This window comes from Mesoplodon mirus (genome assembly GCF_964341445.2).
Source record: "Mesoplodon mirus genome assembly, chromosome: 14".
Classification (NCBI taxonomy): domain Eukaryota; kingdom Metazoa; phylum Chordata; class Mammalia; order Artiodactyla; family Ziphiidae; genus Mesoplodon; species Mesoplodon mirus.
The window spans coordinates 43,518,239-43,542,502 of record NC_138990.1 but is presented as its reverse complement, the minus strand read 5'-3'; the positions used below and the strand labels follow the sequence as shown (position 1 = coordinate 43,542,502).

General features: G+C 38.7%; 1 protein-coding gene across 7 annotated transcripts in view; it reads left to right on the top strand.

Annotated features, from left to right (window-relative positions):
- The first annotated feature begins 1,337 nt into the window (after positions 1-1,337).
- ITSN2 (intersectin 2) overlaps positions 1,338-24,264 on the top strand; it is a 168,944-nt gene continuing 146,017 nt past the window's right edge. Inside the window, exon 1 of one of the 7 annotated variants that reach the window (XM_082642216.1) lies at positions 1,338-1,357. The gene's annotated coding sequence lies outside the window, so the exon portion shown is untranslated. The other 6 variants (XM_082642217.1, XM_082642215.1, XM_082642214.1 and 3 more) reach the window with 6 other exon arrangements.

Sequence of the window (24,264 nt, the reverse complement as noted above, 5' to 3'; positions counted from 1 at the left end):
TCAAACGATGGGAGGGAAATGGAGACTGGCTAACAATCTGCCTATCGGGAATTAAAAACAGGTTTCACCTTACAAGCCAACTCTCTGGAGCACTACGTTGAGAAGGATTCAGAGGCCTGGACTGAAGTAGGGGCTCTGAAAGGAATCACAATTAACTGGTGATGTCTGTCATGGGAATGAGACCATGTGCTCAAGAGTGCTGTCTCTAGCCTGGGTGGTTTGTTTGCAGACTGATTAGTCCCCAGCAGATAAGGGATAGACTGACTGGTCCCTAGTAGATAAAGGACTTCCTAGGCTAATGCAAAGGACTCAGGTCTCTCTGTGTCACTGAAGCTCAGGACCTGTCTGTCAGGCCTTGGTCAGGTCCAAACCCAAGAGTTAGGAAAAACACTGAGTGTGAGAGCGGGAAAAGCCTGTTTATCATCACTGATGTTTGCTAAGTTCCTCATATACTTCGTTGACTAGTTCAGATAGGCCTGGGCTTTGGAGTCATGCCTCTCAAGCCAGCCTTGCTACCTTCACATGCCCCAACAGGTAGAATGAAAGCAAGCCATGGGATCATCTGATCTGCACAGATTTCTCCTTTTCCAACAAGTCATGGGGATATGAGTTTTGCACATGGGACCAGCCCCGCCCCTGCCTCTGAAAGCCAACAGAACTCTTGGGTCTCGGACCCCCACTCTGTTATGCCCAGAGGAACCACCGACTCCTCTAACCCCAACTAACAAAAAGCCTTTCTCTTGTAGGAGCGCTGTGTCAAGGGCAAAACCTCCATAAATGGCGGTGACTTGTGTTATCTAGTCTTTTGCGAAGAGACTAGGAGCTGAAAGGGGAGAAAAAAGAGACACTGAATTTGAGCTTCACCTGTCAGGCAGCTATCAGGCGGGGAAGAACGTCCAGCATCCGCAGACCCGCAGGTCGTGGAGTTCACGGAGAGGTGACTAGTTTCTTACTGCTCGGCCAGAGTATACGGGGTAGTTGCTCTGCGTGTGGATGAGGGTTGGAAGGCCCCTTTCTTGCCTTTTTTTGTTTGCGATGGAGGAGGGTGAGGAACGCTGCATGGACGACCGTTGGGTACGGTGAGTCCTTCTGCGCTACCTGAGGGAAAGGCCTGTAACACACCCATGAGCAAGGGTGGGAACAACCTCTTCCCGCCCCACTCCCCATTCCAGGGGAATCGAGCTCCCAGGTCGGCGAAGATACTGTAGTGAGTGAGAAGGCTCCAGGGAGAGCGCCACGGGAGGTGCCGCAGGCACGCACCACACACCGTTTGGCCCTTTTCCAAAACTGTGGGGTCTGCGGTGGCGGGAAAAGCACCACCCAGCCTCAACATGTCACCTCGCGGAGGAGGAGCCAGGTGGGTCGGCGCCCCTCCAGGAAGGGCTGCCGCGTCCGGGCTTCGGGGCTTCCCCGAGGGGAGAGCGGAGCACTAGGACCAGGCCCGCGGGGTCCGCTGCCCTGGGGTTCTGGGGGTGAGGAGCCGCGCCCGGGCCAATTGCGGGTTCCCGAGGGTGGGGAGTCGGTGCCCGGCAGCGGGCGGGCAGCCAGAAGCCCGGACCGTCGCCTCCCACCCCGCCCCCCGGCTTCCTGCGGAGGCCGCGGCCGCCATGTTGTTGTGGGGCTGAGGCGGCGCCGCGGAGCCCGAGCGGCCGTGACAGGCTGCGCAACAGGTTCGTTGGCGGCGGCCTGACTACGAAGCGGGCGCGGCGGCTGCGGCTGCTGGGCAGGGTCTCCCGGCGTCCGCCCGCGCCCGCGCCGCTGGTGCCGAGGGGCGCGGGGCCGCGCTGTGACGTGCGTGAGGCGCGGTAGCGCGCCAGGTGGGTGAAGCTGCTGCCGGGCCTGCTGCAGGGCGCGGGGCAGGTGCGGACGCTACTGCGTCCGCCGCGGGGAGACTGGCGGGCCGGGCTGGGCGCCCCGCACGACGCGGACGGGCCCTCGGGAGCCCGGGCGGCCCCCGAGCTAGGCCCCTGGCGGGCTTGGCGGCGCCGGGCGGAAACCTCCGGCGCCGGGTTCCTGTCCCCGCGGCGGGGCCAGGGCTGACGACTAGGGGCCGGGGCCGGGCTGCCCCTTCTCCACGGCCGGGCTGCCCCTTCTCCACGGCCGAGCCCCGGCCCCCGGCCGCGGCCTCTTCTGGCAGGTGCGGACGCCGCGGCGGGCCGGGGGCGGCGTGCCCCCCTCGCTTTCGGGGTGCGGGCAGAAGAGAGCCAGCCCTGAGGGGCAACCGCGTGCTTCCTTGGAGCCCCATTTTATTTTCACGGAGTTGGTTTTCCTTCTTGGTAAGGGTTGGTGCGGAATGTCAGGTGAGCCGCATCCCGGTGCGTCAAAGTAGCCCGAGTCACGAGAGGCCAGTGGGCGGATGCTCGGCGTCCACTGCTCAACTTAAACCAAAGTTGGGACATGTTACAATTTGACTTTGGCGTTATTGACTTCCCAGGGTGTACAGGAAGCACGGAGAGATGTAATCTCTTGGACCAGAGTAAAGTTTATTGCTTTTATAATTTTTTTTAAAAGACGCCTGCATATGCATAGTGAATGGGTAAACCGAGGGCTGAAACTGCAGATGGCTTTGCATTTTGTAGAAAGATGCTGTATTTGGATTTATTAATCCTGTGCTTTATCGTCGAATGATTGCTGATGGCAAGTATGCTTCATTTGAACCTTGTATTATTTAGGAATTAGGAATATTTTTGATGGAGCCAACCGCTTTGTGATAGGAATTAAGGTTAACACAAAAATGTTTGCTTTACTAAATGCTCTAGTTTGTTTTTACTAGTGTTTACTTGCTTAACCAGAAATAGGCGAGGTGTGCCTTGAAATTTTATGTTGTCCCAGTCAGCTTAATTTAGGCAGCCTAGACTCTGTAGGTTAAGCCTCTTAAGCCTCTTAAGAAAATTAATTGCCTCTCTCCCTGTGCTTGTTTGCTTTCTTGTTAATCAGTGGTAAAACCTAAACGCAATCTAGAAACATAAAGTAGAACCTTTACATAAATTAATAATGACGTCCCTCAAAATTTAAAGATAGTAGCAATTCTGATGTGCTAAGTTTCTTTGGCTGTGCCTACGATTTTCTTGTAATTTCTTTATTTCCCCCATCTTTACTGAGATATGACTGACATATATCCTTTATTATTTCAAAAGTATGTAAGGTGGAAGTTGTTTTTAAAAGCTTCGTTTAAGGACAGACAATTTTGTGGTTTTTTTGGAGGACATGGAAAAAATGTGCATGGCTGCTGTTTTAGTGTAGTATTAATGAGCCTCAGAAAAAGTTGCATTTTATACTTTAATGCATGTAATTGTTCCTTTTGTTTACCTTTATAACGAAAGGTAGAATTGTCTGAGAAAACTTGACCTGTACTGAATTATTGAGCAGGGAGGTACTATTGTTAGTTCAGCACATCTCAAGGATAAAATCCTGATCTCTCCTGAATATGAGGAAATGTGTTAGGCATGTGCTGGGATTGGAATTATGGTTTTAAAAATTTTTGTATTTTCACAAAATCAGAATAGTAAAAGGAACCGCTTATACATCCATCACCCAAACTCAACAGCTTTCAAGATCTCCTTTACCCATTTCTTTCTTTCTTCCTTATCTTTATTTTTTAGTTTTTTCACTCTATATACTTATCATATCCCTTTGTTAAAGTGGAAATTTTCTTACATAACCCTAAGATTTTTATTTTATTGTATCTTTAATACAGTTTCACAAATTTCTTTCTAGTAAGACAAAAAGACCATTATTGGCCATCTCCCTTTTCAGCTACTTTCCTCAGTATTAAAATGTATTTACCATTCTTGTCATTTATTGAGCACCTACTGCCTGCCAGGCCTTGTGCTGTGCTATATAATCGTTTGAAGCTCACAAAGACCCTATGAGTAGTTCTTTCCCTCCCATCAAATAGATAAATGAAATGTTAACCTGAAGGTTAACTGAGCTGCTCTAGGTCACTGAGCTAGTAAGTACAGGAGCCAGGTTGCAAACCAGGATCCTTCTAACTTCAGCACCTGTTCCCTTATCTGGTACACTCATCTTGGTTCAGAAATTAAAACAAAAACAAAAGCTTATTTGGGCATTCAATAAATATTTGTTGAGTAGATGAATGAAAGTACATATTATTCCATCGATAAGTAACTAGCATTTTTATATACTATATTTATTTGTAAAGCATTTGTATTAACAAGTTCCAGGAATGATTCAAAATAAACTAATTACATTTCTCAAAATGTGGTATTTTATTACCATACAACAGTGCCTTTTCTTGTTTTTCTTTTTTATATTCTGATCTTTTCAATACCTTATTTATGGAAAAATGTATGGAATAACTATGAAGAAAAGCTTAAAAAAGGCAGATTTTTTTGTGTGTTAATTGTTAAAGGTGGATTCCAAGTATGAAGTAGAAAAATCATGTTTAGGATTAGTTCTGTAAAAGAATAGTTCTAAAGATGGAGATGCATCAGAAATGCTGTATCTTTTACTTGAGTTCATTCCTGACTTTTTATCATCCTTTAACTACAGAGCATAGCGACTAATGTTAGAGTCCTATTGAGTAAGAGTGTGCATATAGGTATTGATGAGAAGGAGGAACTGAACGGGCCTTAAAGGATCTGAAGGCAGAGAGGAAGTGGGGGAGGGGGGGAGGAAACTGAGCAGAAATAGAAGTAGGGCAGTGAATACATCAAGAGATAATGTATTTTTACAACTCTAAGAGGGCAGCATATTTCATCTGCAAATGTATTATTTTGAGAGATTCACTTAAAAATTAATTTCACAGCTGTATCAGGACCCTGAATGATTTATTTATTTGTGAAGCTATTTATCCCTAAATTGAGACATTTAGGGATCTAATACCAGATGGCAGACATTTAACTTGTTTTACTTAAGCAACAGTTTCATGTTTTGTAGATCTTTTTCTTCACTAATACATATTCATTTTATGTGTTTCAATGAAAATTTTATTTATTTTTATCTTAACTGTGGTAGATAAGAGTACAGGCTTTCAAGTTAAGCCTCCTACTCCCAGCTCCAACACTAAATAGCAACCTTGAGCAACTTATTTTAATTTTCTAAGCTTCTGTTTCCTTATCTGTAAAATGGGGGAAGTAACATTACCAACTCATAGTGCTGTTGTATATAATATAAAGTGCTTAGCACAGTGACTTCTGCTCAGTGTAAGTGCTTAATAAATGTTACCTGTTATTATTCCAACTTCTGTCGATGAGAAATTTCAAAACTAAACTTAGTCTCCTTTTTATATTTTATTTATTAAAAAATTTTTTTAACCTAGTAACTGGAAAAGAAATAAGCTTTTTAGGCCTTAATTTTTTTTTAACATCTTTATTGGAGTATAGTTGCTTTACAATGGTGTGTTAGTTTCTGCTGTATAACAAAGTGAATCAGCTATACATATACATATATCCCCATATCTCCTTCCTCTTGCATCTCCCTCCCACCCTTCCTATCCTAACCCCCTAGGTGGTCACAAAGCACCGAGCTGATCTCCCTGTGCTATGTGGCTGCTTCCCACTAGCTAACTATTTTACATTTGGTAGTGTATATATGTCCATGCCACTCTCTCACTTCGTCCCAGCTTCCCCTTCCCCGTGTCCTCAAGTCCATTCTCTACGTCTGCGTCTTTATTCCTGTTATGCCCCTAGGTTCTTCAGAACCATTTTTTTTTTGTTTTTTTTTAGATTCCATATATATGTGTTAGCATATGGTATTTGTTTTTCTCTTTCTGACTTACTTCACTCTGTATGACAGACTTTAGGTCCATCCACCTCATTACAAATAACTCAATTTCATTTCTTTTTATGGCTGAGTAATATTCCATTGTATATATGTGCCACATCTTTATCCATTCATCTGTCGATGGATATTTAGGTTGCCTCCATGTCCTGGCTATTGTAAATAGAGCTGCAGTGAACACTGTGGTACATGACTCTTTTTGAATTATGGTTTTCTCAGGGTATATGCCCAGTAATGGGATTGCTGGGTCGTATGGTAGTTCTATTTTTAGTCTTTTAAGGAATCTCCATACTGTTCTCCATAGTGGCTGTATCAATTTACGTTCCCACCAACAGTGCAAGAGGGTTCCCTTTTCTCCACACCCTCTCCAGCATTTATTGTTTGTAGATTTGTTGATGATGATTTGCCCTTAATTTTTAAGCTTACCATCAAAACATTCCTAAAAGAAGGCTGGAAAATAGAGTAGAATTTAGCCACAATCCCATCTCCCAACAAAGAATCTGCCCTTTTAGTCCTCTTAATTTGGGGGTTGGGGGTGGGGAGATGGGGAAACATAGCCTGAAAGAAGAAAATGTTGTGTATCTGCAAAAGAAAAACAGCTTTGGATTATTACTTCAAAGTCTTTGAATCCATATGCTTAAATAACTTCTACTTTTCAGTGTGAGGAGTGCTTGGCTAGTGTGAGGTTGATAATGGGAAAGAATGATCAAGGACGGTGGCAGTGTGAAACTGCAGAGTCCACACAGATAAGGACCCAGCAGGGTTTGCTCCGACAGTTAGGAGGACACTGATAACTGTTGCTTTATCGTTTCATTTTTGCTTAAAATACGTATTTGGACACTTTCTTCACCCCCCTACCACTCCTCCTTCACACTTAAGAATGACTGCTTAAATATAAGAATTAAGTAGGTCAAGTTAATAATTTCTCAATTTATGTAACATTAGGTGTCTTTAATTTTAGTAAGTATGAGATACTTTTTGGTGAATATAAGTGAGAACTTCAGGATTAATGAAGTTTGCTGAGAATGATGCAGGCTGGGAACACTTGTGTAGCATTCATTCTCTAACTTTGTGGTAAGCCCTAAAAACCGGAATTGTAGAGGAGAAGCCACGGTTAAGACTTGAGATTTCATTTCCCTTACTCTGTTCACCTCGCGAGAAACATTTTAGGCTTTCCCTCTGCTAAAGTTCCAGTGAAATGCTTAGACAACCTGTATTGGAAGGCTTTCCCTCACCACCTCTCCTTTCTTCTGGTGTCTGGTCTTCACTCCATGATTCTGATTGGAGTTTTTGCCGCCTTCTTCCAGCTCACTAGCTCCTACCTCCAGGATCCGGGGTTCCACTGGGTCCTGGAAAGCTAAGTCACTTGGATGATTGAGATGGAGAGAGCCATTTAGGTTAGAGGCAGATAACCCCAAACTTTCTGAACACCACTTTCCAGTACCTGGGTTTTATCGTCTTTGTAACCTGGTGGTAATCCCATTTTGAAAAAGTACATGCTGCAGCTCTCTCTTAAATCCATCTTTGCTATTGCTTTCCTCATTAGGTTGACTTTACCCCATCTTTGTCTTTCCAAGGGCTTCAGTGAAAAAAAAAAGTCCCTCTTCCCACCTTTTCTGCCACCTGCTTTAACTTTCTTTTCTTTTTTCTCAAACACTGTCTTTCCTCTTTAAAAAGTTAAACCCAACAGAAATCACTTGTAATTCTTGGTATCGAATTAATTCTTTTAGCAAATAATGAGTGTCTACATGCCAGGAACTGGCCCAACCACTGAGAATATAAACAATGAAAAAAATACACAAAAACCTTGGCCCTTGTGCTACTTGTATTCAAGAAGGGGGAGCAGGGCTTCCCTGGTGGCGCAGTGGTTGAGAGTCCACCTGCCGATGCAGGGGACACAGGTTCGTGCCCCGGTCCTGGAAGATCCCACATGCCGCGGAGCGGCTAGGCCCCGTGAGCCATGGCCGCTGAGCCTGCGCATCCGGAGCCTGTGCTCCGCAACGGGAGAGGCCACAACAGTGAGAGGCCCGTGTACCGCAATAAAAATAAAAAAAAAAAAAAAAGAAGGGGGAGCAGAGACAAAATGTCTAGGAGTTAGAATTTGTTAAGTGCCATGGAGAAAAGTCAGGTAGGAAATGAGGCTAGGGAATGTGTGGGTAGGTGGGTGAGGGTAAATTGAGAGAAGGAAATTGGCCTCATTCAAAATTATTAAGGAATTCAAGATTGGGGAAGGATTATTGTACACATTTTATGAGTAAATTTAATAGTATTTCAGGTCATTGTATTTAACAGAAATGTTTATCATTTACTATTTGGTTTGGACCCAGCAGATCTCAATATTTCTATTTTCTAGTAACTTAAGCCAGAAAACAAAAAACAAAAAACCTCAGGCACAATATGAACCTAGAGCAGAGATTTATCAAATAGTTTAGAATAGATACCTTAATTTGGTTTTTTCTAAAAGTGCTATGTTGTGTTTGTTTTTAAATTCTATAGACTTTTTGTTTGTACCATTTTTATTGTGATGAGTAATATCATGTTCCTTGTGTAAAACTGAAAAGCTGCAGGGAAGTTGAAAGAAGAAAATAATAGTCCCTAATTCATATTACCGGGAGAAATGTTCAGTGTTAATATTTTAGTAGATCTCCTTCTAGAAATTTTTCTTTGGGAAAAATGGAATTATATACTCTGCTTATATAATCTGCTTTTTAGCTTACTAGCATTTATCAAAAACCGTGGTTCTACTTTATTATATATTTATCTACATTATAATTTTTATTGGCTAAATAATATTGCCTTGCTACTACGGTATGTTAATAATGTCTAATATTTATTGTGCATTTACTATATCCTGGTTATCAATACTTTTGAGACACTTTACATATTTTTGCTCATTTAGTCTTTAGCCTCTCTATAAGAGCTGTTCTTTTATTATTTATTTTACAGCTGAGAAAATTGAGCAAGGACAGGTTTAGTAATTTTCCCAAGATCCCACAGCCAATAAGTGGCAGCAATAGGTTATGAACTTAGTCTGACTCTATATACTGTGCTTATATCATTGTCTCATATTGGTTCTCTAACATTAAGGTAGTTTATAGTTTTTTTGTTGTTATTTTAAATTGTGCCACAGTTAACATCCTTGTAACCATATCTGTGTTTACGTCTATGATTATTTCCTTAGAATAAATTTCTAGTAGGTGCAGTGGTATTGGATCAAAAGGTATGGACACTTCCTAAGGCCCATGTAAATGTATTGCCAAGTTGTCTTCTAGAAAAACTTGTCAGTACCAAGATGTTCTCTTACCAGATGTAATCAGTCCTATTCCCCACATCCTCAGAAACACTGGCTTTTTTTTTCTTTAATCTAATAATTTGATAAAGACCCTTGTTTTAATTTTTCTTTCTCTGAATATTAATAAGGTTATACTTAAATTTTTTTTCTTTGAGAAATATTTGTCTTTGCCCTTTTCTCACTTCATTGGCATGTTCATCTCTTGGTTATTTCTAAGAATTCTTTATATATTAAGAATATTAACTCTTGCTTATAGGTGTAAATTTTTTTCCAAGTTTGTTTCTTAGTTTTGTAAATTGATTCTTATCAATGATAATGATAATAGCTAACATTTATGTAGTAATCCCCATGTGTAGCACTATTCTAATTTGTTATATTTATTAACTCATTTAATTTTTACAACACCCCTGTGATGTAAGTGCTATTATTAGCTCCATTTACAAAGTCCTCTGACATTATGTTTTAAATTTTCAAACAGTTTTTTCTTCTGTGTCCTTGACCATTTCTGTTCCCAATTCCTAAAAATCTGTTTTCTCTTCCTAGCCTACTGCGTGATACCTATTGTTTAGTTCTTCATTACTCAGTTTAGGAGTCATTTCCTCTGGGATTACTCATCTAACAACTTTCTAGTCTTAAGGCAAAGTTAGGTGCCCATCTTCTGTCTTTTCTTTATACCTATAGCACTTACATGCAATACTCAGTTTTGGTCTTATTCCTCTTGTGTATTCCCTGCACTTACACATCTTATACAGGTGCTATACCTCTGATGACTCTGTAAAGATTTGTTGGTTTGAATTGAAGGTGCTCATGATGATGTTGGTGATATCAAGAAGGAAATCAACCTTCCCAGTATGTAAAATAGAGAAACTTACACTGAGGAAGTAACCTTGGAACTGAGCTTTGAAGGCCAGTGGGGAAGGAGGGAGAGAGGGAGGGCCCAGAGACTAAAACCGAGTGAAAACAGATGTGGAAGTTCCCCATTCTGGGAACCGCCAGTTATTTAGAGTGATTTTGAGGATTATCAACCTTGCTTCTGGGAAAGCCTGATGAAATAAGTTCTTCTTTCACCCAGCATACCTGGTCTAGTGTTCAGAATATTTAAATCTTCCTTCTAGATTTCTTCTGCTATGAAACAGGGTTCAGTTTCTCTTCTGACTTCCCCCTTTTTTTCAGTGTGAGGAGACAGGGGAAGTTGGAGGGTCCTGGTGTAAACTTGGTAAGATCTTGAAATGCCCAGGGAAGTTTGGTGACTTGGTGGGGTAGGCCCACTGGCAGCCTTTGCCGGAAGTAGAAGCCTTGGGCTTGGGAAGAGAAGGAACCATGCAGCTTTTGTCTGTGGAGACTTGGGTTTCCTGCACACCTTTCCCTGGCTGTCAGCACACTGGATAAGATCTCAACTCCTTTTTTCTCCAGCGTTCATTACGTTTCTGTTCTTCTAGCTTTGATAAGAGACTAAGAGACATTCTCTTGTTCCACTAGCCTAATCTTGAGGTATACTGACTGCTGATCTAGAAGAATAACAAGTGAGCACTTTTTATATTAACAACGTAATTTATTTGTCAATTAATTTGATGTTTTTTCAGATTTCTTTCCTCTTTATGTCCCATCATGTAACTGAAACTTTTTTTCATTATGAAAATAATGCATGCTGATTGAAGAAACTTTGTAAAATAGAGGGAGAAAAAGTAGGAGAAAAAAGTTATTCCAAGTCCAACAACCAATGACAACCATATTTTGGTGTCTCCCATCCACCCTCTCTTTTCTCTTTGTTTTTGCATATATATTTTTGTACATGTTTTACAATACAACACTGTAGTTAGGAACATGGCTTGTGCTGTCTGGGGTTTTAGTTCCAACTTAGCCTTTCATTAGCTTTGTGAGTGTAACAATCTCACTAAGCCTCAGTTTTCTTTTCTTTAAAAAATGGAGATTTCATAATAATATTTATCCCTAGAGTTGTTATGAGGATGAAGAGATAATGTATGTTTAGTGTGACCATCTCATAATGACTTTTCAATAAATGTAACAGTAATAATCAGACCTGTCTTTTGGTTAGGTCAGCTGGGGCTGCTCTGGGCTGTGGTTGCAGGGAGGGGGTGGGTCAGGGGTACTGTACCTTTCTTTTTTGAAATAATTAAAATTTAACTTCAAACTATTTTTTTTAATATTCTCAAGGGGCCTATGAAAATGTTTACACTGAGACCTCCTTTAAAGTGTGATTTATCCTGGGCTAGCCTCACAGTGGGTGAGTGGCCCTGGGCCTCAGACTTCTAGGATGGCCCTGATCATGATGATATCAATGATAATGAGATAACAGTGACAACAAGTAAAGACCTGAGTGTCAGGCTTGGTATTTGGTAAGTATTCAGTGATTGTTAGCCGCTGTTATTTTTAATAATGATAAATACACATTTATAGTATATCGTAAGTTATAAGAGGATAACCAGTTTCCAGGTGATTATATGTTCTAGCTGAAATTGTTTTTTAAAAAGTAGGTTATTGAGATATAATTTACATATCATTATGAATTTAAGTGGCAGCATAATACTTGGCTCAGTGTGTTCTCCCATTATTGGATGCTCATATTATTTCCAATTTTTTTGTGTAGTAACTAATAATAACTGCAGTGAATATCATTGTAAGTAAAGTGCTTCCCACATTTATTATTATTTCCTTATGACAGATTTCCAGAAGTGAAATTATTGACTTACAGGATAAGAACGTTGTTAGGATTCTTGCTGTATATTTTCACACTGCCTTCTGAAGAGCTCTACCAGTTTGCACCCCCATGAGTATGCCTGTAGTACTCATCTCTTCTCATGTTTGCTAGCCCTGACTACTATCTAGTGTCTGTTGTTGAGGGTTTTTTAAATAAGTTTATAAGGAGAAACAAAAGAAAACTTAATTTGTATTTTCTTGATTATTAGTGATGTTAACATTTATTAGCCAGTTTTATTTCCTCTTTGGAAAATCGTCTATGTATTTGTTTTCATTATTTTAGTAGTTCTCTGTATATTAAAAATAATGGCTGTCATATTTGTTGTGATTTTTTTCCAATTGTATATCTTTTAATTTTGTTTTCAACAGAAGTTTAAAATACTTATATAAATGAATTTTTACTATTTCCTTTGTGTTTTCTTGCATGGCTTCAAAACTTAGAAAGTTATCTTTATTTCAAAGAGGTGATATTTTACTTGAAGTTGAAGAATCTACCTGAATTTTTTCCCTCTATACTTCTCATTCAAGTAAATAGTTTTGCTTTAATATTTAGTCCTGATATGAGACAGAAGAATAGACCAAATAGCCAGCTCCCCCAACCCTCCCCTTACAGCAGTGAAGGCTGAGTCACAAGCTGTTCTTAGATGTTTTTTCCCCCTTCGTGTGGGTGAATTGTCTTGTTCAGAGTTGTTGACTAATTCTTCTAAAATTGGTTTAATTTAAATCTTTGATATAATTGGAGCACTAGCTACTTCAGTATTAGTTTACCATTCCAGTTCTTTTTTTGCCCTGTTTATTGGTTGATTCTTTGTGGGCTAAACTTAACATTTATAAAAGTCCAAACTTACAATTTATATTCACACATCTTAAGCTGAAGATGCTAAGTTGAAGAACTAGAACTAAGAACTAAGTTTGTATAGAACAGTTCTCTTTTTGAAGCTTTTGAGTCTCAACATGCTTTGTGTCTTTGGGGCCCTAAGCCTCTCGGTAGAAATAATGGTCACCTTTTACTCAAATATAATCAATATTTGTAAGAAAAACATGTCCTTTTTATTAGTAATTGGTACAACTGTGGTTTGTTATACCAATTCAGTGAAATCAAGCCAACTACAGTAAATTCCCCACATACAAACGAACTCCGTTCTGAGAGCGTGTTCGTAAGTGCAATTTGTTCCTAAGTCCAACAAAATTAGCCTAGGTACCAAACTAACACAATTGGCTATATATTACTGTACTGTAATAGGTTTATAATACTTTTTACACAAATAATACATAAAAACAAACAATAAACATGTTTAATCTTACAGTACAGTACCTTGAAAAGTACAGTAGTACAATACAACAGCTGGCACACAGGGGCTGGCATCGAGTGAACAGGCAAGAAGAGTTACTGACTGGAGGAGGGAGAGGAGGTGGGAGATGGTAGAGCTGAAGGACCGTCAGCAATAGGAGACGGAGGGCAAGCTGCAATTTCACCCATGCCTGACGTTGATGGCGCAGGTTCTGGTTCCTTGCTGGATTCAGTTCTGTCTACCCTCTTGAAAAAAACGATCCAGTGATGTTTGGGTAGTAGCTCTTTTCTTCTCGTCATAGATGACACGGTAGCACTGGATTGCATTCTGAACTGCTGCAACCTTCGTGTATGATTCTACGTTCAGGTCCTGTACATCAAAAACTAACAGTGCCTCCTCAAATAAAGAAAATCCCCTTGCCATTTCCTGTGTCATGAATCTCTTTGGTTCTTCAGTCACTTCTTCTTCCTCTTGTCGCTCCACTCTCTCAATTATTTTCACTTTTGTTTCCATCGGTATCGCTTGGCGCTTCTTAGCAGTACCAGCTACGTCAATGCCGCTTTTTCGCTTTCTTCTGGACATGCTGGGCTTGAAATAAAGATACTGTACTAGTGAACTCTATACAGTACTGTACAGTAGAGTACAAAAAGCACAACCACTTGTAGAGGATGCACGCACGTGACAGTGTACACCTGGCATGTGAACTAACGTGATTGGACATGCAAACACATGTTCGTATCTGCAAGTTTGCAACTTGAAGGTTCATATGTAGGGGACTGACTGTATTATAGTTGAAAATCATGTTGAAATAATAGTAGTAATAGCCATCATTTATGATCACCTTGTGTGTGCCAGATGCTTTACAGACATGATAGGTGAGCCTTAAAACAGCCTGGCATTATCCACATGTATAGGTTAGGAAATTGAAGCTATGTCATGTGGAAGTCTACTAAACTAAGAAGTAACTGCACTGGTATTAGAACTCCATTGGTTGATCTGCTTTCAAAGTTCAAGTTCCAGACTGTCAACTTGCTTGTCCTCAGTGCAGTTGAAAGGATGCTAATCTCTCAGAGTCAAAGCATTTGTGTTTATTAAAGGGTATTTTAGTACCTACCATGTGGCTGACTGCTGAGCACTAAGTATATGAAGATGAAGAGACATTCACAGGAACTCACAGTCTAATAGAGGTGGGCAGGAATGAAAACAAAGGTTACATTACTAGTTGGTATGTAGTTTAATGGAGATATGTACAAGATAAAATGAGAATGTGGCAAAGAAAGCTTTTGTAAGTGGAAGTGTCACTGAGAAGGTAGGTAGTTACACAGATTCAGAGAGAGAGGGAATAGGAATAAGATGGGGCAGAGGTGGAAGGGGAAGGTATTCCAAGAGTGCAAAAGTAGGCAGAAGATAAACCCTAAAACACCTTGTATGCCGTGTGAAGATTAGATTTAAAAAAAATCAGATTTATTGAGATATAATTCATAAACCATAAAATTCACCCTTTTTAAGTTTACAGCTCTGTGGTTTTTATTAGAGTCACAAAATTGCACAAGCATCATCACAAATTTTAGAACATTTTCATCATCTAAAAGAACCCCCCTGTACCTATTAGCAACCTCTCTCCATTTCCCTCCAATACCCCAAGTTCTAGGGAACCACTAATCTACTTTCTGTCTATGAATTTGCCTATTCTGGACGCCTCATATAAATGAGAACATAGAATATGTGGTCTTTTGTGACTAGCTTCTTTCACTTACCGTAGTGTTTTTAAAGTGCATCCATGTTGTAGCATGTATCAGTAATTAGTTCCTTTTTATGGCCAAAGGTTCCATTGTGTGGGTATACCACATTTGTTTATCCATTCATCAGTTGATGGACATTTGGGTTGTTTCCACTTTTGGCTATTATAAATAATGCTGCTGTGAGCATTCGTGTACAAGTTTTTGTATGGACATAGGTTTATGTTTTTATTTCTCCTGAGTTCATACCTAGGGGTGGAATTGCTGAGTTTTATGGTAACCTATGTTTAACATTTTGAGGAACTGCCAAATTGTTTTTGAAAGCAGCTAAATCATTTTACATTCTCACCAGCAAGGTATGAGGGATCCAGTTTAGTAGGAGATTAGATTTTATACTATTGGTGAGCAGAATCACAGAATCACAGTGGTTGAAAATTATTGGTTTCTGTTGCTGCTTCCCAGATAAGTTCAAGACATATGCTAGGTCAGAAGGCTTTTTCTGACGAATGAAACTAAAATACAAGTCATTTCCTCAATTGTTGGGGGCTATTGTTATTCCGTTTCCATAGTCTTTGATTTTTATGTATTCCTATAGTCTACTTATAATCTGAGTTATTAAGGATTACTGAAATTTAGTGTTCATAAACTAAAACTAGCCAATTTCTAGAGCTTCCTGAGGGTTCTTAGTTTTCTTCTAAGAAATCTGTTAACTCTACAAAACTTTGGCAGCACTGAATTGAATTGAAAAATTCCTACTATGCACGCCCACACTGATGGATACTATTTTCAGTGCATCATTGGATTGTCTTGAGTTTGATTTGGTTCCCGTTTCTGCTACTCTTGAATTAACTGTAATTAAAGACTTATGTTAGATTGAATTTTGTTGACCATTTTGCTCTTGTGTAGCTGTTTCATTGCTATAATTTCTTCATCATGGAGTTATTTTTCTACTGGAAAACAGGAGCAAGTGGCTAGGTTGGATCTCTTGTTCCACTTAGGTGGGCCACGGTTAGAATAGTTTGAGAATGAATGGACTACATAATTGGACAGATTCTTTTCCACTCTATCCCACTCTAATAAATTTTTTAAATGGGTATTAGTGTACATTTAATTAAGGGTCTTAACTATGGAATACATGAATCTCTGAAAGTCCACAGATTGGCTTTGGAAGCCTGAAACCTTTGAAATTGTATGCCACATTTTGTGCATTTGTGTTTTTTCCGAGAGAAACTGGGTTTGCCAAATTTGTTTAAAAAAAAAAAAAGTCCATTCCCCCTCAAAGTTAAAGAATTCAGATGGGTGAAGAGAATTTGTAAATTTGTGATTTGAAGTATTTGGGGAAAGTGAGACCTTACTTTGGTTAGGTGTTGCTGTTCAGTCATAAATGTTTTCTGGATACACTTTTTTTTAAAGTGTGACTCATTCCATGTTAGAATATCTCTATTTTATTCTTTCCTGGTAATTTTTGTACCTGTCAGAACTTGGAGTTTGCCTTTAAAGTCCTCATTGCATATTTATTATTTTATATTCACTTTCTTGAATGATTGGGATGTTCTATTTAAGAGTGTTATTTTTGCTGCAGTGGTTGCATGCTTTACTTGAAATGTATTGATATTTTAAAAAAGAGTTAATTGGCTTGCCAGAGTAAGAAAATGGATGAATGCTTTTCTATCCATTGGCCACTAGTTTTTCTTTCCTTTACTTTCTTGTTCTGTTTGTGTTTTGGTGGAGATTGGAATTTACCAGTAACCGGTAGAAGCTCTCCCATGTGGGCCCTGCTCTGGTGTGGCATCAGTTTGGATTCAGTCTCTTTAGGCCTCTGCAGTACGGTGTGTGTCGAGTATACTTTTCCTGTTTTAGCACTGGATGTAGCATGGTTGGATTTGAGATGAGATTGGTAATTTCAGTTAAATGTTTTTGGTAAAACAGATTTGTTACTTAATATTGTTTAAAATAGACTAAGAAATTGACAAGGGAGAGGCTCTGGGTGATTGATATTGGCTATAGGGTTAAAAGATGATGTAGTGTAATACCAATATATTTGGTCTTTGTCCCTGATTCCTGGCACAGAGCTCCTAAAACCTTTGGAATTCCCTGAGTGATAGGAAATCTGCTTTCCATCATACATGAGCTTATGTTAATGAGGTGACTGAGAGGGGCACCCCTAGATAGCCTCAGCGTAAGGCTGGACAACCAGAGAGACCTAGAGGATTAGAGAGTGGGAATTTTCAGCCCCACTCACCAAACTCCAGGAAGAGGAGGTAGGTGCTAGAGTTTAAACTGTTTATACACATGCACACACACCCATATATAATTTTTATGTAGTTGTAATCATAGTGTAGATTTTCGTCTACACGTTACATGGAAGATTTTTTTTTCTGTGTTGTTTCATAATTTTCATAAGTTTTAATGGCTGTGATATTTTTATCTAGTAGTAGGCTATGATTTTTTAACCATACTCCTGTTTTCAGATGTTTAGGTGGGTTCAAGTTTTTTGCTATTATAAATAAAACTGTTATGAATATTATTATTTAGTGAATGTATAATAAACATTTATTATATATTTCCCTCAAGAGGTTTTCTTCTAATCCTTGCCATGTGCTAACAATTTTGAATATTTGTATCCTATTCTAGAATTTTGTATTTTTTAGAAACACATTGTATCATAAACATTACCTATCTACTGTGGCCTTGAAATTATCATTTGTAAATAGACGCATATTATTCTAAGTTAATATAACTTTATTTTCTTGTTCCTTTCTCTGTTAGATAAATTACCTTATTTGTATTTTTTTCTACTGTTGATGACACTGTGATATGCATCTTTGCATTCTATTTTCCGCCTTTGGATTATTTTCTTAAGATAAGTTCTTACAAATGGGCCAAGTGGGTATTTTGTTTTGGATGACTGTTGCCAAATTTAAAGGCACATATTTTACCTTAAACCTTCTACTTCTGTGGTATTTGCCTTCTTTAAAAAATTGATACACTTTTTTTTTTGGACAGTTTAAAATTTACAGAAAAATTGAGCAGATAGTACAGAGTTTCCCATATACCCTTGTACTCATTATTGATAACTTACAGTATCAATTGATAACGTATTGATAGCGTACAGTACATTTGTTACAATTAATGAACCAATATTGGTACATTATTATTAACTAAAGTCCATGCTTTATTTACTTTTCCTTAGTTTTTACCTAATGTCCTTTTTGTGTTCCAGGATCCCATACCATAGTACATTTAATTGTCATGGCTTCTTAGGCTCCTCTTGGCTGTGACTGTTACTCAAACTTTACTTGTTTCTGATGACCTTGACAGTTTTGAGGGGTACTGGTTAGGTATATTGTAGTATGCTCTCCTATTGGAATTTGGCTGATGTTTTTGTCATGAGACAAACAACCATGGACCAAGCAGGCAAATGAACCAGACGTATTCATTGCAATATAAATTTACCAAAATGAATATGTTTCTTCTATATCAAAAATATATAAAGTTAGTATGTCATTTTTACTATAACCATAAAGTACCTAGAAATAAAGGAGATAAGAGGAGGGATCTACTGAAGGATGCAAAAATACGCATCTGAGAATAGCATCAAAAATTATGAAGAAATAGGATAGTGAGTAGAGAGGGATTTGCATATTTGAACACTATGGTAATTAGAACCCTGAGATAGGAGTACACAGGAAGACCCTCAGAACAAAAATATAGGCTGTGAGTAAACTTAGTGTATAAGAAAAGAGATGCATTTTAGATCAATTAGGAAAAGCAAATTATTTCATAAATGGTCTCAGAAAAAGTGATAGACATCACTAGTGCAAGAGTGGAGAAAATAATTTAGACCCATATTTGTCTTTCTGCTCTAGAATAAAAATCCAGATAGATCAAATATATAAATTTTGAAAAATATACAGGTACTAGAAGAAAATTTGGGCAATTTTCTGATGTGAGACAGGCCTTTCTTAGCATGATAGCATACTCAGTATTCATAAAGGAAAAGATTGACAAAAAGGTATAACAAAGTTGGTACAACAACGAACTGGATAAAAAGTATTTGTAACCTGTTACAAGTCTGGGAGACTGAAAGAGCGAAGTGTGAAATAGTTATCTAAGCAAGTGGGAAAGCAAATGGACTAGGGAAATATCGACTTGTCAGGCAGGACGTAGGGTCCACTTGAGTTAGTGCTCAGGAATCTAAAGTGAGACCAGTCAGCAACTTCATGTATATAGTCATGGAATAACTAGAGAGTTGGATTTAGAAAAGACTGAGATTTTGCCAGATCTGTAGTATGTAGGGAGAGAGGAGAGTGAAGTTGAGGGTGTATATAACTAACTCCTTATAATGGTGGACTGTGATATTTAATTTGGGTAAGGAGGGACATTAGGACATCAGGAAGGGTGTGAGGATATAAGGAAGATTGAGGGACAGTGAAAAGTTGATAAGACCAATAGTTTGTAGGTCCAGGTAGGGTTAAAGAATTGTTGGAGTTAGCGAACTGGAGAGATGGGGCTGTTGAGATGGTGCTGGTGAAAGGGGCATGGCAGACTTGAAATGGATTACAGAAGAGTACAGTTATTGGTAATAACAAGGCCTAGGGTGTGACCTGGGAGTCGATGGCTAAGATGGAGGGTAAGATTTTTGGAACAAAGGAGGTCAAAGACTTAGAGGCCAAGATATGGGCAGGATCATCTGTGTGAATATTGACATCACCAAGAATTATTTGGGGAATAATGCTGGAGAGTAGATAGTGAGCTAGGTGTTAAAGCAGTCAAGGAATTACTCTGGTGATTGTAGGGGACAGCAGTGAAGGAGGAGAGCCAGTGGTCAAGTCAGATGCATGAAGGTCAAAAGCTAGTTTTCTTTTTCAGCTTTTATTATGAAAAATGTCAAACATATGCAGAAGTTTGAAGTACAGTGATCATTTATTTTCTATATTACTTCATTTAGTAATCTACTTTTTACTTAAATGTGTTTTGTATTTTTGTGGGGGCTTTAATTCTTTTTGTAATAAGGCCGCCTATAAATATGTTTCCACATTCCTTTCCAGAAAGGTTGTGCTGATTTACATTTGTTTTAGCTAGGTATTAAGACTATGCTTTCAGGGATCATTTCTGTAGTTCGTATTAGCTAAGTATTGATGCAATACTTACTTTTACAGCTATTCTTACAGTTCCTTGCATTGTTGTTAGCTCTTCAGTATTTCATATGAATAAGCTGCCGCCTATTTTCCCAGACCACACTCTTCCCTCTGCTTTTGCATGTACTATTTTACCTCTGCCTAGAAAATTTTCCCCCACATTCATTCATTTAACAAATGTTTTGATGTATAAGGCATGAGCTAATTTGAAATGCACATGTCTGGTTGATTCATGGGAACTGATTTGCATGTGACCCTCTCTTTTTTTGGCCTGTAGAGGAGAGAAATTTGTGTTTAGGCACCTGGGGCCCTGGGACTATTGTCCCTTTGAACTCTTGTCTGGGCCCAAAGAAAAGAGAGACAGAAGGGTTGCAAAGAAAAGCTTTACTTTCTCGTTTTCTCAGCTTCTTTTTCCTCTGCTTCCAAACTTAATGTATATTCATCTTTACCACTTTTCCTGTCTTTTATTCTGTCCCAGAGTCTAACTTTATACTCTAAAGCTGTCAACTTCCACTTTCTCTGGACCCAGACTTTTGTTAGGTAACAACCTTTCCTTCTCCCTTTTCAAAATTAAATCTCTCCCTCTTCCTCTAAAATTAGTTTTGTTCTCCCATCTAAAAAGTAAACCCTTATAATCTTTCCTCTTTCTTAAAAGCCTCTTATCTCTCCTCCCACCCGTTTTTCCCCTTCCCTTAACAACATGCTTCTTAAGTCACCTACATTTCACCTCCCCGTTTACTGCCTAATCTACTTCAACTTGACTTTTACAGCCAGCTCACCATACTGGAACTGTACTCACAACAGATTGCCAAAACTAATGGCTTAGTCATGACTTCTGTAACTGTTCGTGTTTGATGAATAAATATGTGGATGAAAGAAAAAATGAATGAATAGATAGATGGGGAACAGGTATGGAGAATATATGTACTCTGTAAGTTTCATATTACTGCAGGAACTATAAAGAAGTAGGTATTTTGCTTTAATCATTCTCTCATGGAACTGACCTTGATCTCCTTGGGAATCAGATGGGGAAAGAACATTTTTCCAAACTAATCAGCAAGTTTGGAGAGTTGCCTTTTATGTATGTAGCACATGAAGTGGAGGAGGCACTGGAGAAAGTTTTATAAGATACGCCTTCAGGAACTTGATTATGTTGCGTTTGAATGTCAGACCTTCAGTCAAATTATTTACACTAATCAACATTCAACCAACATAATTCAAAGTATAATTGAAAAACCCAAGCCTTTCTCCTCATCCCAATAAAAAGCCTTTAGAATTCAATGGGAAATAAACCTTTATCTCTAAAAGTGTACTTACAAGAAAAAAAATAAACAAGTTACAGGAGGCCCATGTTGCAAGGAACAATTTGGTTTAAAATCCACAGCTCTGCTGCCTGCAGGGTTTCAAGGAAGTAGTTTGGAGCCTGATCTGCTTTCTTACCAGTTTCTTTTCTACATACGTATTCAATTCAATACTAGCTTTCTCCATGCCTCCCTCGCTTTCTTTTTTTTTTTCCCCATATCTCAACCATCTTATTCATTTACCCAGTTCATTTGTTTAGCAAGTAGATCTGGTTTAGGCACTAGGCATAGAGGTAAATAAAAATGATCTGTGTCCAGAACAAGTGAAACAGGCAAACATGGGAAATTGGGATACAGTATGATAAGTGAAGTTATTGTGGGATGAACAGTGTTATGGGCATACCTAGGAGATAGTGACTAACTACCTGAGAGGACATAAGTCTTCCAAAGAAGAGGTGACATTTGAGTTGGGAGTTGAAGAATGAGAAGAAAGTACGGTGAACGTGACAGAGGGAACAGCTCTTTACAAAGGAATAGGGGAGTGAAAAAAGCCTCTCTGTTTCAAGGAGAAAGGTTGGTGTACTTAGGATATCTGAATCTAGGGGAAGTGTCTAGAGATGCGTGTGGTAAAGTAGATTGGGGTGGGATTTTGAAGGGTGCCATATTTCATACTAAGAAGTTTGGGCTTTAACTTGTAATCAGTGGGGGAATTTAAGTAGAAGGACATCAGTGGCTGTTGTGGAAAAAACCAGTAGCTCTGTGGAAGGCAGGAAGACCACTTTAGGAGGTTCATGCCCTAATTAATGTAATGACCCACTTACTGAGTCACAACCTCCCGGTGATGGGCCTGGGAATCTGTAGAACTAGGAAATGTCCCAGGTGATATAATCAGGCAAGTTGGGAAACTTAAAAACAAAGCATTGGACATAAGAAATGTGGTTTCTAGGACCAGTTTCGCTACCGACTAGCTATGTGAGCTCATAGAAGTCTTTTAGTTTTCCCACCTTGAAAATTTAGGGTTTTAGACTAAATAATTACTGTAATTGTTTCTTTATAATTCTGTGCTTCTAAACAAATCCAACCTTAATTGAACTACTTTTTATTTATAATGGCTACAATTTTTTTTCCTCCTGGGTCTTACTGACGCTTTGTAGAAGAAGGATTTCCTACTCCTATTCAAGCATTTCTACTTTTCTCTGCCTTAGTATGAATATATTTACCACATTCTGCAAATTGCATTTGGATTATATTAAATTGAAGCAGTGGTCTTTGCCTTATGCCTGCTATCTACCACACATATTTTCTTGGTTTCTAAAAGGTAACAATGTCAGTTCTCCACTTATGAGCAGGAAAATCTCCACATAAATATTCTAAAACCATTGATAATTAGCAGAGTGTTCAAATTATATAACTGCAAACTGCCAAGATTGCCGATCGTTACATGTTACCCCCTTTAAGGAGTAGAGAGAGGTGTTTATTGGATGCTGACTTCAATCACACATGCCTGAAACAGACATCAGCCCTGTAACTGGGGAGATGCTGATTATCCTTTTCTTGCTCTCAGAGGGTTATACCAAGAGGTAAGAAATAATTAGCACTCCCTAATTTATGTATGTGATTGCTGTAGACCTAAGTGTTGGAGGGCGTCTCTGGCTTGTGTTTCTTTTCCATTAGAAATGTAGCAAGACTAAGTTGATCTGCTGCTTGCAGGAACCTGTGACCCACTCAGCATTAATTATTATCCCCGTTTAGGAGAGGAAAAGGCAGATAAAGTCCATGGGAAGTTCATGGGCTTTAGAATTAGACAGGTTTAGGGTTGCATCCTGGCTTCATCACTTACTAAATTTTGGCAAGTAATTTAATCGTTCAGTTTCTTCAAGTGTGAAATGAGTAGAGTATCTCTGTCCTCCAGGGATATTGTGAGGATTATTAGTATTATCAAAGGTACCTAGCATTGTCTGGCACCTGTTAGACTAGTCTACAAGCTCCTGTGTGTGAAGCTCCTTGTACAGAACCTAAAGTATTTTAGATTCTCAATGACTATTGAACAAGACAGAGAGATAATTAATAAAGTGTACTGCATTGATAGTAAGCACTTAGTAAATAGTAACTTTTATGATTACATAATGCAAAAATGTTGATTTTTTAAAAAAACATCAAATATATCTGTTGTATTTTTCAAAATTTCAATTGTTATTATTTCTCTGCAAATATAGATTAGAATTGTTAAGCGTGAAGTAATTATTCTACAATAGGCCAGAGAGTATTGATATAAACATAACAGATATGAAATGGTAGGCTTTAAAAGCTTAATGGTTCTATGAATGGACCAAGAGAATATCATACTAAATGAAGTAAGTCAGGCAGAGAAAGACAAATATTATATCACTTATATGTGGAATCTAAAAAAATAATACAAATGAATCTATATACTAAACAGAAACAGACTCACAGACAGAAAACAAACTTATGGCTACCAAAGGGGAAAGGGAGTGGGGAGGGATAAATTAGGAGTATGGGATTAACAGATACAAACTACTATACATAAAATAGATAAGCAACAAGGATTTACTATATAATACAGGGAACTATATTCAATATCTTGTAATAACCTATAATGGAAAATAATCTGAAATATATATACACATACAAACATATATATAAATAAAATTTTTAAAAGTCATCTGAACAATCCAGATATAGTTGGGCAAATATAATATAATATTTTGCATTAAAAATTCCTAAATATAGCATATATAAAAGTTTTAAAAAGAAGCTTATTGCTTTCAACAAATTATGCTACCATATTCAGATGTTACCACAGTCAATCAGATGTAACCTACGTACATACATGTTATAACGTGGTACCTGCATGCATGGGTGGCTAAACCCCATGTACCAGGTGAAGAATATTCTGTAATACCAGTACCTTCAGCTTCCCTAAGGGGATTTGCCCTCCCTGCCCCTCACATTATTTGATTTATTTTTTTGGTTTTATTTCAGGATTATACCTGTGATTATTGAGCATTTGTTATGTGG